This window comes from Dama dama, chromosome 9, assembly GCF_033118175.1.
Source record: "Dama dama isolate Ldn47 chromosome 9, ASM3311817v1, whole genome shotgun sequence".
In the NCBI taxonomy this organism is placed as follows: domain Eukaryota; kingdom Metazoa; phylum Chordata; class Mammalia; order Artiodactyla; family Cervidae; genus Dama; species Dama dama.
Genome location: NC_083689.1, coordinates 25,684,775 through 25,695,019, shown reverse-complemented (window position 1 = coordinate 25,695,019; position 10,245 = coordinate 25,684,775). Strand labels below are relative to the sequence as shown.

General features: G+C 38.9%; 1 long non-coding RNA gene across 1 annotated transcript; it reads right to left on the bottom strand.

Moving 5' to 3' along the window:
* Window positions 1-1,522: 1,522 nt before the first annotated feature.
* LOC133062175 (uncharacterized) lies at window positions 1,523-9,866 on the bottom strand. Its single transcript, XR_009694116.1, has 5 exons — window positions 9,841-9,866; window positions 8,860-8,959; window positions 8,314-8,366; window positions 6,913-6,978; window positions 1,523-1,614 (listed from the first exon to the last, which is right to left on the bottom strand). It is a non-coding gene; the product is annotated as an uncharacterized LOC133062175 (long non-coding RNA).
* Between the last annotated feature and the right edge of the window lie 379 nt (window positions 9,867-10,245).

Here is a 10,245-nt window from a genome sequence, read left to right as displayed (position 1 = left end):
GTAAATCCATGGCTGATTCATATCAATGTATGACAAAACCCACTGGAAAAAAAAAAAAAAATAGTCCCTGGAATGGTGTAGTTGTATATTTGTTCAAACCTTCAGTAACGGCAAACTGGGATAGGATATTAGTGGAAAAGAACACACTGGTGGTGCAATATCTCAGGTGACTAAAAGATACAGGGGTATAGTATACAAATTAAGGTTCCCCTAAAGATGTAGGAAAAAAAAAAACATATAGTTATCAGAGGGTAAACTTATGGCTATCAGAAGGTAAATCAGTGCAGGCAGGAATCAATTATGAGTTTGGTATTAACAGATACACACAACTATGTATAAATATCTTGCAATAATCTATAATGGGAAAGTTTGAAAAAATATACTACATATATAAATAACTGGATTACTTTGGTGTACATGAAAAATAATATATAGTGTAAAACACTATAAATCAAGTATACTACAATTTTAAAAAATCTGAACTAGAAGCCACACACATGAAAAAAGACGTGGAAGACTTGCATACTGATAACTACAAAGCACTACTGCGGGAAAGTAAAAAAGGCCTAAATAAATAGAAAAACACCCCCATGTTCTTGAACTGGAAGACTATATTGCTAAATGGCAGTACTATGCCAACAATTTATAGGCTCAGTGAAATCCCTATCAAAATTCCAACTCCCTTGTTCATAGAAATGAAAAAAACCTATCCTAAAGTTCCTGTGGAAATGCAAGGGACCCAGAATAGCCAAAAATCTTGGAAAGGAAAAATAAACTTGAAGTACACATTCACTGATTTCAAAACTTACAGTAAGGAAAGAACAATCTTTTCAACAAATGGTGCTGGGACAAATGGATATCTAAGTGCATGAGAATGAAGTTGGATCCATAGCTCACACCACATGCAAAAATTAACTCAGAAAGTTGCCCAGTGGTTAAGATTCCAGGCTTTCATTGCTGTGGCCTAGGTTCAAGCCCTGGTAGGGGAATTGAGATCCCACAAGCTGCATGGCGCAGCCAAAAAAAAAGTTGACTCAAAATGTATCAAACTTAAATACAACAGCTAAAATTATAAAACTCTTATGAGAAAATACAGGTATAATTTTTGTGGCCTTGGATCAAGCAATGGTTTCTTAGGTGTGACATATAAAGTATAAGTAACCAAAAGGAAAAGGACAGATTAACTGGACATCGTTAAATTTAAAAACTTTTGTGCATCAAAGGACACCATCAAGGAAAGTCACAGAATGGGAGAAATATTTTCAAGTTATATATCTGATAAAGTCCTAGTATCCTGGATATAAAAAAGAATACATGAAACTCAATAAAAAGACAACCTAATTTTAAAATGGACAATGGATTTAAATATTATCTCCAATGAAGATAAAGAACGGGCCAAGAAAAACATTAAAAGATGATCAACATCATTAGGCATTATGCAAATGCAAATATAAGCCAAAAGAAGATATATCACTCACCATAGGATGGCTATAAATAATAAAAAGCAGAAAATATAATAAGCGTTGACAGGGTTGTGAAGAAATGGTAACGGTCATACACTGATGGTGGGAAAGTAAAACGGTGCTGTCACTGTAGGAAGCAGTGTAACAGTTCCTATAAAAGTTAAACACAGAGTTACCATATAACCCAGTAATTCTACTTCAAGGATAACCAAGAGAATTTAAAATATCTGTTCACACAAAAATTTGTACATAAATCTTCTTAGTAGCATAATTCACAATAGTCAAAAAGTGGAAACAATTCAAATGCTCATCAACTGACGGATAAACAAAATGTGGCATATTCATACAATGGCATATTATTTAGCTCTAAAAAAAATATTGAAATACATGCTACAACATGGATGAACCTTGAAAACTCTAAGTGAAAGAAAACAGACACAAAAGCCTGCATGTTACATGATTTTGTTTGTATGAAATGTTCAGAATAAATAAATCCACATAGGCAGAAACTAGATTAATGCTTGCCAGGGACTGAGAAGGGAAAAAGAAGGGGAGAATGTGAATTACTGTTAAAAGGACACAGGGCTTGTTTTGGGGGTGATGGAAACATCCTGGAATTATATTAATGATTGTTGCATCACCATGTTGTGCAATACACTAAAAATCATTGAATTATATACTTAAAAGGGTGAAATTTATGGTACATAAATTACATCTCAATGAAAATTTTTAAGAGGACAGATCTACCCCATTTACAAACATGGCAGAGCCGTGTAAAACCAGGTGCATTTCCCTCAGGACCTACCTTCATCTCTCCTTCTGGTCACTACACCAACAACTGAAATCAAGTCACAGCATAGCCTAACTAAAGAAGTAGCAGGCCTAATAAGGGAAAAACACACTGTATACTGAAGAAGCTACAGGACCGCGTCAACATATTCCAGCAGGATCTAATTACTGGGTCTGGATTCTAAGGTTGTTGGTGGGGGGTGGGGATGAGGCCTGTCACATGTAAAATTGGCACAGGTCTGTGTTTATTTTTACCATGCATCACATCTCTTTTCACACAATGTGAAGCACTCACAGATGTGATCATTTGGGTGATTTCCAAAACACTGCATTTCAGCACCATTTCTAATAGCAATATATTTTAAGTTTGCACCCACATTTTGAGATAACTCATTCACGACTGGAAGACTATACTGCTAACATGGTAATACTACCCAGATAATCTACTGGTTCAGTACAATTCCTATAAAAATCCCAACTCCCTTATTCACATGAATGGAAAAGTCTACCATAAAGTTCCTGTTGCTGGGCCTGCCCCATCTTATGACATGGTAGATATGACAGACAAGAACCCAATGGGCAGCTTTGTTGCATAATCACTTCATATTTCAAGTTTAAACACTCAATTTCTACCACAAATACTCCATTTCTAACTTTCCTGCTATAGCACCCACTTAAAATTGGCCAACTTTCTGTTTTAGCTGTGAACAGGTAGAGGCAGATTATGGGATATGCTGCTCTGGACCAACTACTGGATATTTAAAGACTTCACAAATGTGGTAGGATCCTGAATTTTCACAATCTTTAATAGTTATGATCAAATGGCCAACTGGTCCTATCACAGTCTACCACCCAAAAAATGGTAGCCTGACACAGTAGGGATCTCTTAAAGATGCCAGTAAGGTGTTAGCTTGAACATTCTAATTATATTCTGCAAAGACAAGGTCATCTTTCAGGATACATTCTATACCCCCAAATCAATAACTATAATATGCAGAATACGTGGGTTTGGGAACCCTGGAATGAAAATTGGAATGAGTCCACTTCATGCCACTCAGAGTGATTCACCTGGAGAATTTCTGTTTCCTGTCTCTACAGTTTTTAGGCTCTATTGATCTAGAGCTACCACTACCAAATAAGGTAGCAATTAGCCATATATATCTGTTCGAATTTTAAAATGTAATTAAATTAAAAATTAAGTTCCTTAGTTGTACTAGTCATATTTCAAGTGCTCAACAGCCACATGAAAAAGTGGCTACCATAATAAATAGCACAAACACTATACATTTCCATTACTGCAGAAGTGCTATTGGACAGCACTACTCTACAGGACCCGATTACCAGAAGAGAAAGGTTCTACCAGGGGATACAGAGAATCCTACTGAAATTTAAGCTATGGCTACGGCACTGTCCCTTCAAGCACTTCATGCCAAGAGACCAGGAAGAAATGAAAGGAGTCACTTTTCTGACAGGGTCATTGACCCTGATCATCAAGAGGAAATAGTGCTGGGACTTCCCTGGCAGCCCAGTGGTTAACACTCTGCACTTCTTCAGGGGGGTATGGATTCTATCCCTGGTTGGGGCACTAAGAGTCCACATGGGGTGTGGTGTAGCCAAAACTTTTTTTTTTTTAAGAAGATAAGTGTTGCTGTTACATAATGGAAATAAGTAAAAACATGGTGCTCAGGTGATCCACTGGAGGGTTTCTTGGACTTGTCAAATTTTAATAGTAAAGGGACAAGTGTATCATTCACGCCCTCAAAACATAATGGTAAACAAGGCTCAGACATCTCAGGATGAGGGTTTGGATCAGATTAACTGGTGTGCCACCCATTACAGCAGAGGTACAAGCCTGACACAGGAGTGAAGAGTACCTTCATATTTCCTGTGCAGCAACATGACAATGACTCAAGGTCCAAATGAGCATGCTCCCAATGCTTTGTTACTATGTAAGTCTCTGAAAAACTGAACAACTGCCATATCTAAGGGCTGGGAGATCAGGATTGTCTGAAAATGTCAGGAAATGTTGGCTGAAATTGAAAGAGCTACCTTCAAAATATTTCTTTGTGCTAAGTTTTTCTCTGTCTCAGAGCCTTTGCACTTGTTACACTCATCTTTCAGATCACTCACACAGCTGGCTCATTATTACCCCAATGTAATTTCCTTAAAAAAGATTTTCCCTAATTAACAAAATCTTCCAACATAGATTATTTTTCTTAATACCACTAAAATTAATTCCTTTATAAGACTTCTAAAATGTGCATTCATCTTATTAATAGGTTTTACATTTTTCTTATTTATTGTTAAATTACACCACTTGAATTTAATCTTCACAAGCATGGACACTTTGGTGATTCTATTCACTGCAACATTCTCAGCACCTGATAATAATCAATGCCTAGTACACTGTAGGTGCCAATGTGTGTGTGCTAAGTCGCTTCAGTCGTTTCCGACTCTTTGTGACCCTATGGACCATGAGCCCAACAGACTCCTCTGTCCATAGGATTCTCCAGGCAAGAATACTGAAGTGGGTTGCCATGCCCTCCTCCAGGGGATCTTCCTGACCCAGAGATCGAACCCACATCTCCTGTGGCTCCTGCATTGCAGGCAGATTCTTTACCGCTGAGCCACCGGGGGAGCCCGCAGGTGCTAATACATATTTTCTTTCTTTTTTGCCAATAAATATTTTCTAATGGACTGTTGCAGAGACTAACAAAACTGGATTAGAAATTAGGACAGGTTATTTCAATACCTTTAACTGACCAATAAATCAATGGGGACAAAAAACCTAAAGGCAACAACTTGCCAAATATACGCAGCTAGTTTCTAGCAGCTTCAGCATCAGAACTTTGTTTTGGGGGTACTAAAGGCCCTGCCCTTTCCACTGAATCATCTATATAAAAGTAAATAATAAATACTGCAACTGTTACAAGAATGTGGTAAGCAGCGTATACATAAGGCAAAGAAAGTGAACTATAATTAGTGCTGATGCGCTCAGTCATGGCCGACTCTTCGTGACCCCATGGACTGTAGCCCACCAGGTTCCTCTGTCCATGGAATTCTCCAGGCAAGAATACTGGAGTGGGTTGCCATTTTCTTCTCCAGGAACTATAATTAGTATCAACTTTAAATACCATACCTGCCATCTCTTGTCTATTTAACTATGAGAGAAGCAAACAGAATAACTCCCAAATATCTGTGGCAGTAGCAAAGATTGGGAGAGCTAAGAGTATAGTTAATTCACAAGAGAACTCAAACTACATTTCTTTTCCACCTTCTCTTCTAAATCCTTGACCAGTGTTTCTTAACATACCATAAAAGCATTGCTCCAATGTTCATGCTGGAGAAAAGATGTGGGGTAACTGTTCCAAATAATCTGTACCTAGAGTATTAGGCCTAAAATGCCTTATACTAATTTTGTAATTAATGATTTTCTTATTTTATCTTGGCGAAAACAGGAAATTTACACATTGTGACTACTGCCTGCTGGGACTAAAGTAGACCACCCATATCCGTTTTCTAAGTTATAATCACTCATTGAAACAAATAAAACAAGTCATATTCAAAAAATTCCTGAAAGAACATTCTTTGTCCAAATTAAGCTTTTTTTCTTATTAATAATGATGATTAAAAGAACAGGAAGGATCTTCATATTGTACCAACTTCAAATTGGGTATGACAAAATTTCAATATTGACAATCATTTCCTTCCAAAAGGGATGAATAAGAATGAGAGAGAAACCGTTCCCCTTTGAAGCAGTCATTGTTTTTGTTGTTCAGTCGCTAAGACATGTCCGATTCATGGCAACCCTGTGGACTGCAGCACACCAGGTTCCCCTCTCCTTCCCTGTCTCCCAGAGTTTGCTCATATTCATGTCCATTGAGTCAGTGATGCTATCTAACTTCCCCTTCTCTACCACCCTTCTCTCCTCTTGCCCTCAGTCTTTCCCAGAATCAGAGTCTTTTCCAATGACTTGGTTCTTCACATCAGGTGGCTAAAGTATCGGAGCTTCAGCTTTAGCATCAGTCCTTTCGATGAATATTCAGGGTAGATTTCCTTTAGTAGTCATCAGTGATGAGCAAAAGTCTCTGGGATGTCCCTCACAAAAGTGAGATCTAAATCTGCTATAACTTGGGAAAAATTTTTGGAAATTTTAAAAGCAGTGTGATAATACCAGAGTATTATTTGACATATTTGGGTAGAGAAGGAAAGATAGTAGAGAGATGTCTGTTATATGCCTCTAGGAATCCTGAGGGGGTTTTTTTTCCCTCACTGCTTATTTTTAAATTAGCTTAAAAAATTAAACAATTACTTAAAGAAGGTGAAAAAATGAGCCCTCATCAGGAGGAGGAAATCACACCTGACTGTCAAAACAAATGGTTCTGGATCTTCACCCCTCAATGAAGAGACTGACAATGTTAAGGAGTAACCGAATGACTGCCCCAGGGGATTCTGCAACTCTTCCCTCTCCCTCTTTCCCCTTCTACTTTTAATCACTAAGTGACAGTGGTTCCCTTACCAGGTTGGTCCTTAGAATCTACTACAGTGTTTAAAAAAATACAAATTCCTGGATCGAAGTTCTCAATGTTTTGTTCAGTGGTGATGCGTCCAGCTCATGCTTAGTGTGTCTAGGGGGCAAGTCCGTACTGACCATACTTACATAGTTCGTGAATGTGGCCACACGATTCTCCGTCACAATAAACCCCAAAGGGTTACTGTCAAAGTCCTGTGAAAGTTATGTACAAGTGAATATACAGGTCTTAAGCTTAACTAGTTAAGAAGCACAAACAATAGTTGCTTTCCCAACCATTATGAGAATGAGAAACTCATCATAGCCAAATGGAGGTTACCCTGCTCCTCAAGGATGGATATGAACATATAGGCAGGTGAGACTGGAATCCAGGCAGAAAGAGCAGATATAGGAACTAAGTGTTACATTCAAAGAACAAACTACCAATCCACTTACTTTTGCATGGTGGAGACAGAAAACTCAACAAAGGAAGTGGGTCAGAAAAGATGACTAAGAAGGAAGGCATGCCACTCTAGAAAACATTTGATCCTAGAGCTGGATAAGTCAGGAACATTTCAGAGTGGAATCACAAAGAAGTCTTATTCATCTATAGGAACAGATTAGATTTTGCTTTCAAGATCTATATCATTTCCTCAGTAAAAGCTCTTCCCACAACATCAAGAATATGGTTTCACAGATTCCTGTAACCAGTGGATCAATCTTGACTGTAGAGACAGCTACTTTCAGACTATATTCTGGCAGCAGTGAGAAAGGGCTTTGATTCTAGGGACACCTTCTTATGAAGGGACAGTTTTAAAGGAACAATCTTAGCTTATACCTAAGCTCTCCCAGGAAGTCTTTTCTGAACATTTAGGCTGCATGCCTGTTCACTGGGCCTCAGGACACTGCACATACCTTCTTTATAGCACTTACTCAGTAACTTAGAAAGTAACTATTCACACGTATGACTCACAAAAAAACATGCCTCTGTTTGAAAATGGGAATTTTTTTTTTTTTGCCTTCCTATCCCTAGATCCTAGGAGAGTAACCAGGATATCAAAAGTGCTGAAGAAACATTTGGTGTTTTGTTTGCTGCTTAAGCTTGTTGTTCCCAGAGCACAAATACCAATCTTCTCTCAGTGTCTGGTTCAGCCACACTAGGGGCTTATGCGAGGCTGAAGTACTGGAACTCAGAGCAATAGACTCAAGTGCTCCTCCTATCAACAGAGGAATGAGGTCTGCCTGAAGATACTGAGGAACCTTCTAGCACAAGAGAGGGGACACAGGTGGGAGGAAAAGACTCTGTAGTTCTCTTTCCATCACTTTCTACCCCAAGAATTCATCTCAAGTCCAGGTGTGTAGTGGAGGCAGGACCACACTAGAAGACAATAAAATCTGTTTTCTCCTCTGAGTCTAATTTTAAGACAGTCCCCAAAGATTTATCCTTGAGAATTTAGAGGACCCTGAGGTAGAGGCCAAACCTTCCATGTGAGTTGCTACCTTTTCCTGCCACTTGAAACACAGTCCAAAGGAACGATGTTTTGCTCTTACCAAAAATAATCCACATGAGGTTCATAGTATCCTCCAATGCCATAATCAGCAACCTGGCAGTTAAAAAAAAGAAAGAAAGAAAAAAGAAAAAAAAAAACATGGTTAGCTAGGTGGGAAACCTCCAGGACAGCTCAAAAACTGAATTCCCAAGACTGCTCCTATATGAAGACTGAAAAGCAGTTTACCTAGCACCTGCATCTGGACCAGGAAACTAAGGATCAGACAAAATACGGAATTTACCTAAGGTGACACAGACAGAAAGTCACAAAGCTTGAATTCTTACCAAGGCTTTTTGATTCCTGAGGTCCATGCTCTTAAACCCTCCACCATTTGTGCCCAGATAAAAAAACAACCAACAATCAGGCTGGGTAAGTTTCTGTGGGAAAGGGCATAGACGTGGGGCTCACAACATTTCAAGACCCATGTCCTCAGGCTGGAGAATGGAAAGCTTTAGGGCAGAGGTAACTATGGCTCAAGTGTCTGATTAGAAAGGGGGACAGGACAGGACACAGATTCCACACTCAGGCTGACTCAGATACCTCATACCTGGAGAAACTCGGCTGTTTCATTTGACAGTCCAGTGATGAGCCGAATCCTGTGATTCACTTGGCCAATCACAGGAGTTTCTTCTTCTGTTAGAAATACACTGGATGAAGAAAATCAGGTAGAAGACAGGGGCATGGGGCAAGGAGAAAAGGGGATCAATGAAAACGGAGTCAGGAGAAAAAGATGGGGTAGTAAAGGAGGTGGAGAGGACGAAGGGGTTGGAGATTATTCCTCTCACCTCAGGACACTATCACAGCTGTCATTTCCATTTCAGAAATGCCATATGGTGAGGTTTAGAATCAGCATTCACAGGACTCTTTTAATTCATCCCTTCCAACCTTCTGATCTCTTAACAATTATACTGGGAGGGTAAACTGGCCAAGTTTATACAGTCAGTAAGGGCAGAGGTAGGACTATAACTCAAGTCATCAAGATTTTAGTCCTGTGGTTTTTTGGTGAGACAACAAGATCTCCCAAAAGTTTAAGTAAAACTCAAAACTGATCAAACCAGGATAAAATGAATGCATAATTTAAGTTAGAAAAAAATCATTCTTGGGTCCATGAACAAACACAAACCACATGTATAAACATATGTGCATAGTTGTTCAGTCATGTCCAACTCTTTGCAACCCCGTGGACTGTAGCCTGCCAGGCTCCTCTGTCCATGGGATTCTCCAGGCAAGAATACTGAATTGGGTTGCTGTTTCTTTCTCCAAGGGATCTTCCTGACACAGGGACCAAAGCTAGGTCTCCTGCATTGCAGGCAGATTCTCCACCATCTGTGCCATAAGGGAAACCCCATGCACACATGCACACTTATAAGCCCACATGGAAGTATGCACACAGTCACAGCTAAGACAGTGTAAGAGACAAACAGTAAACAAAAGGACAGACATGAAGTGAACACCCAGGTCAGAGAAATCTCACATACACGAGTAGGGTGATTGGGAGAGATGCCAAATCACACCATGCCCATATTACCTTTGGCTGATTCTTTGTTTGCATGACTGGGGAGAACCTGAAGTGACGCTAAAGACTCTGGATCATTTCATCTAGGAAATAAAATCTGAGAATGAACTTAGTCTCACTTCACCTCTATCTGCTTATGTCCAAAGACTCTAGACATAGAACTATCATTCATTAATTAATTCATTTATTATTTTTAAAACTTATTATGAGCTATTTTAAAGCATATAGAGAACTATGAGGAATAATACAGCAGATCCATAGGTAACCTAACTCAGGCCTACCAATACTTGGCATTGGTCAGAAGATGCAGAGATTACCTACCTACACAATACCTATATAAAAGACTTTCTCTCTTTTTTCACTAATAAGATAATTCTGATTTTATTTAAGATACCAATGTATCTTAGCTACTGGACC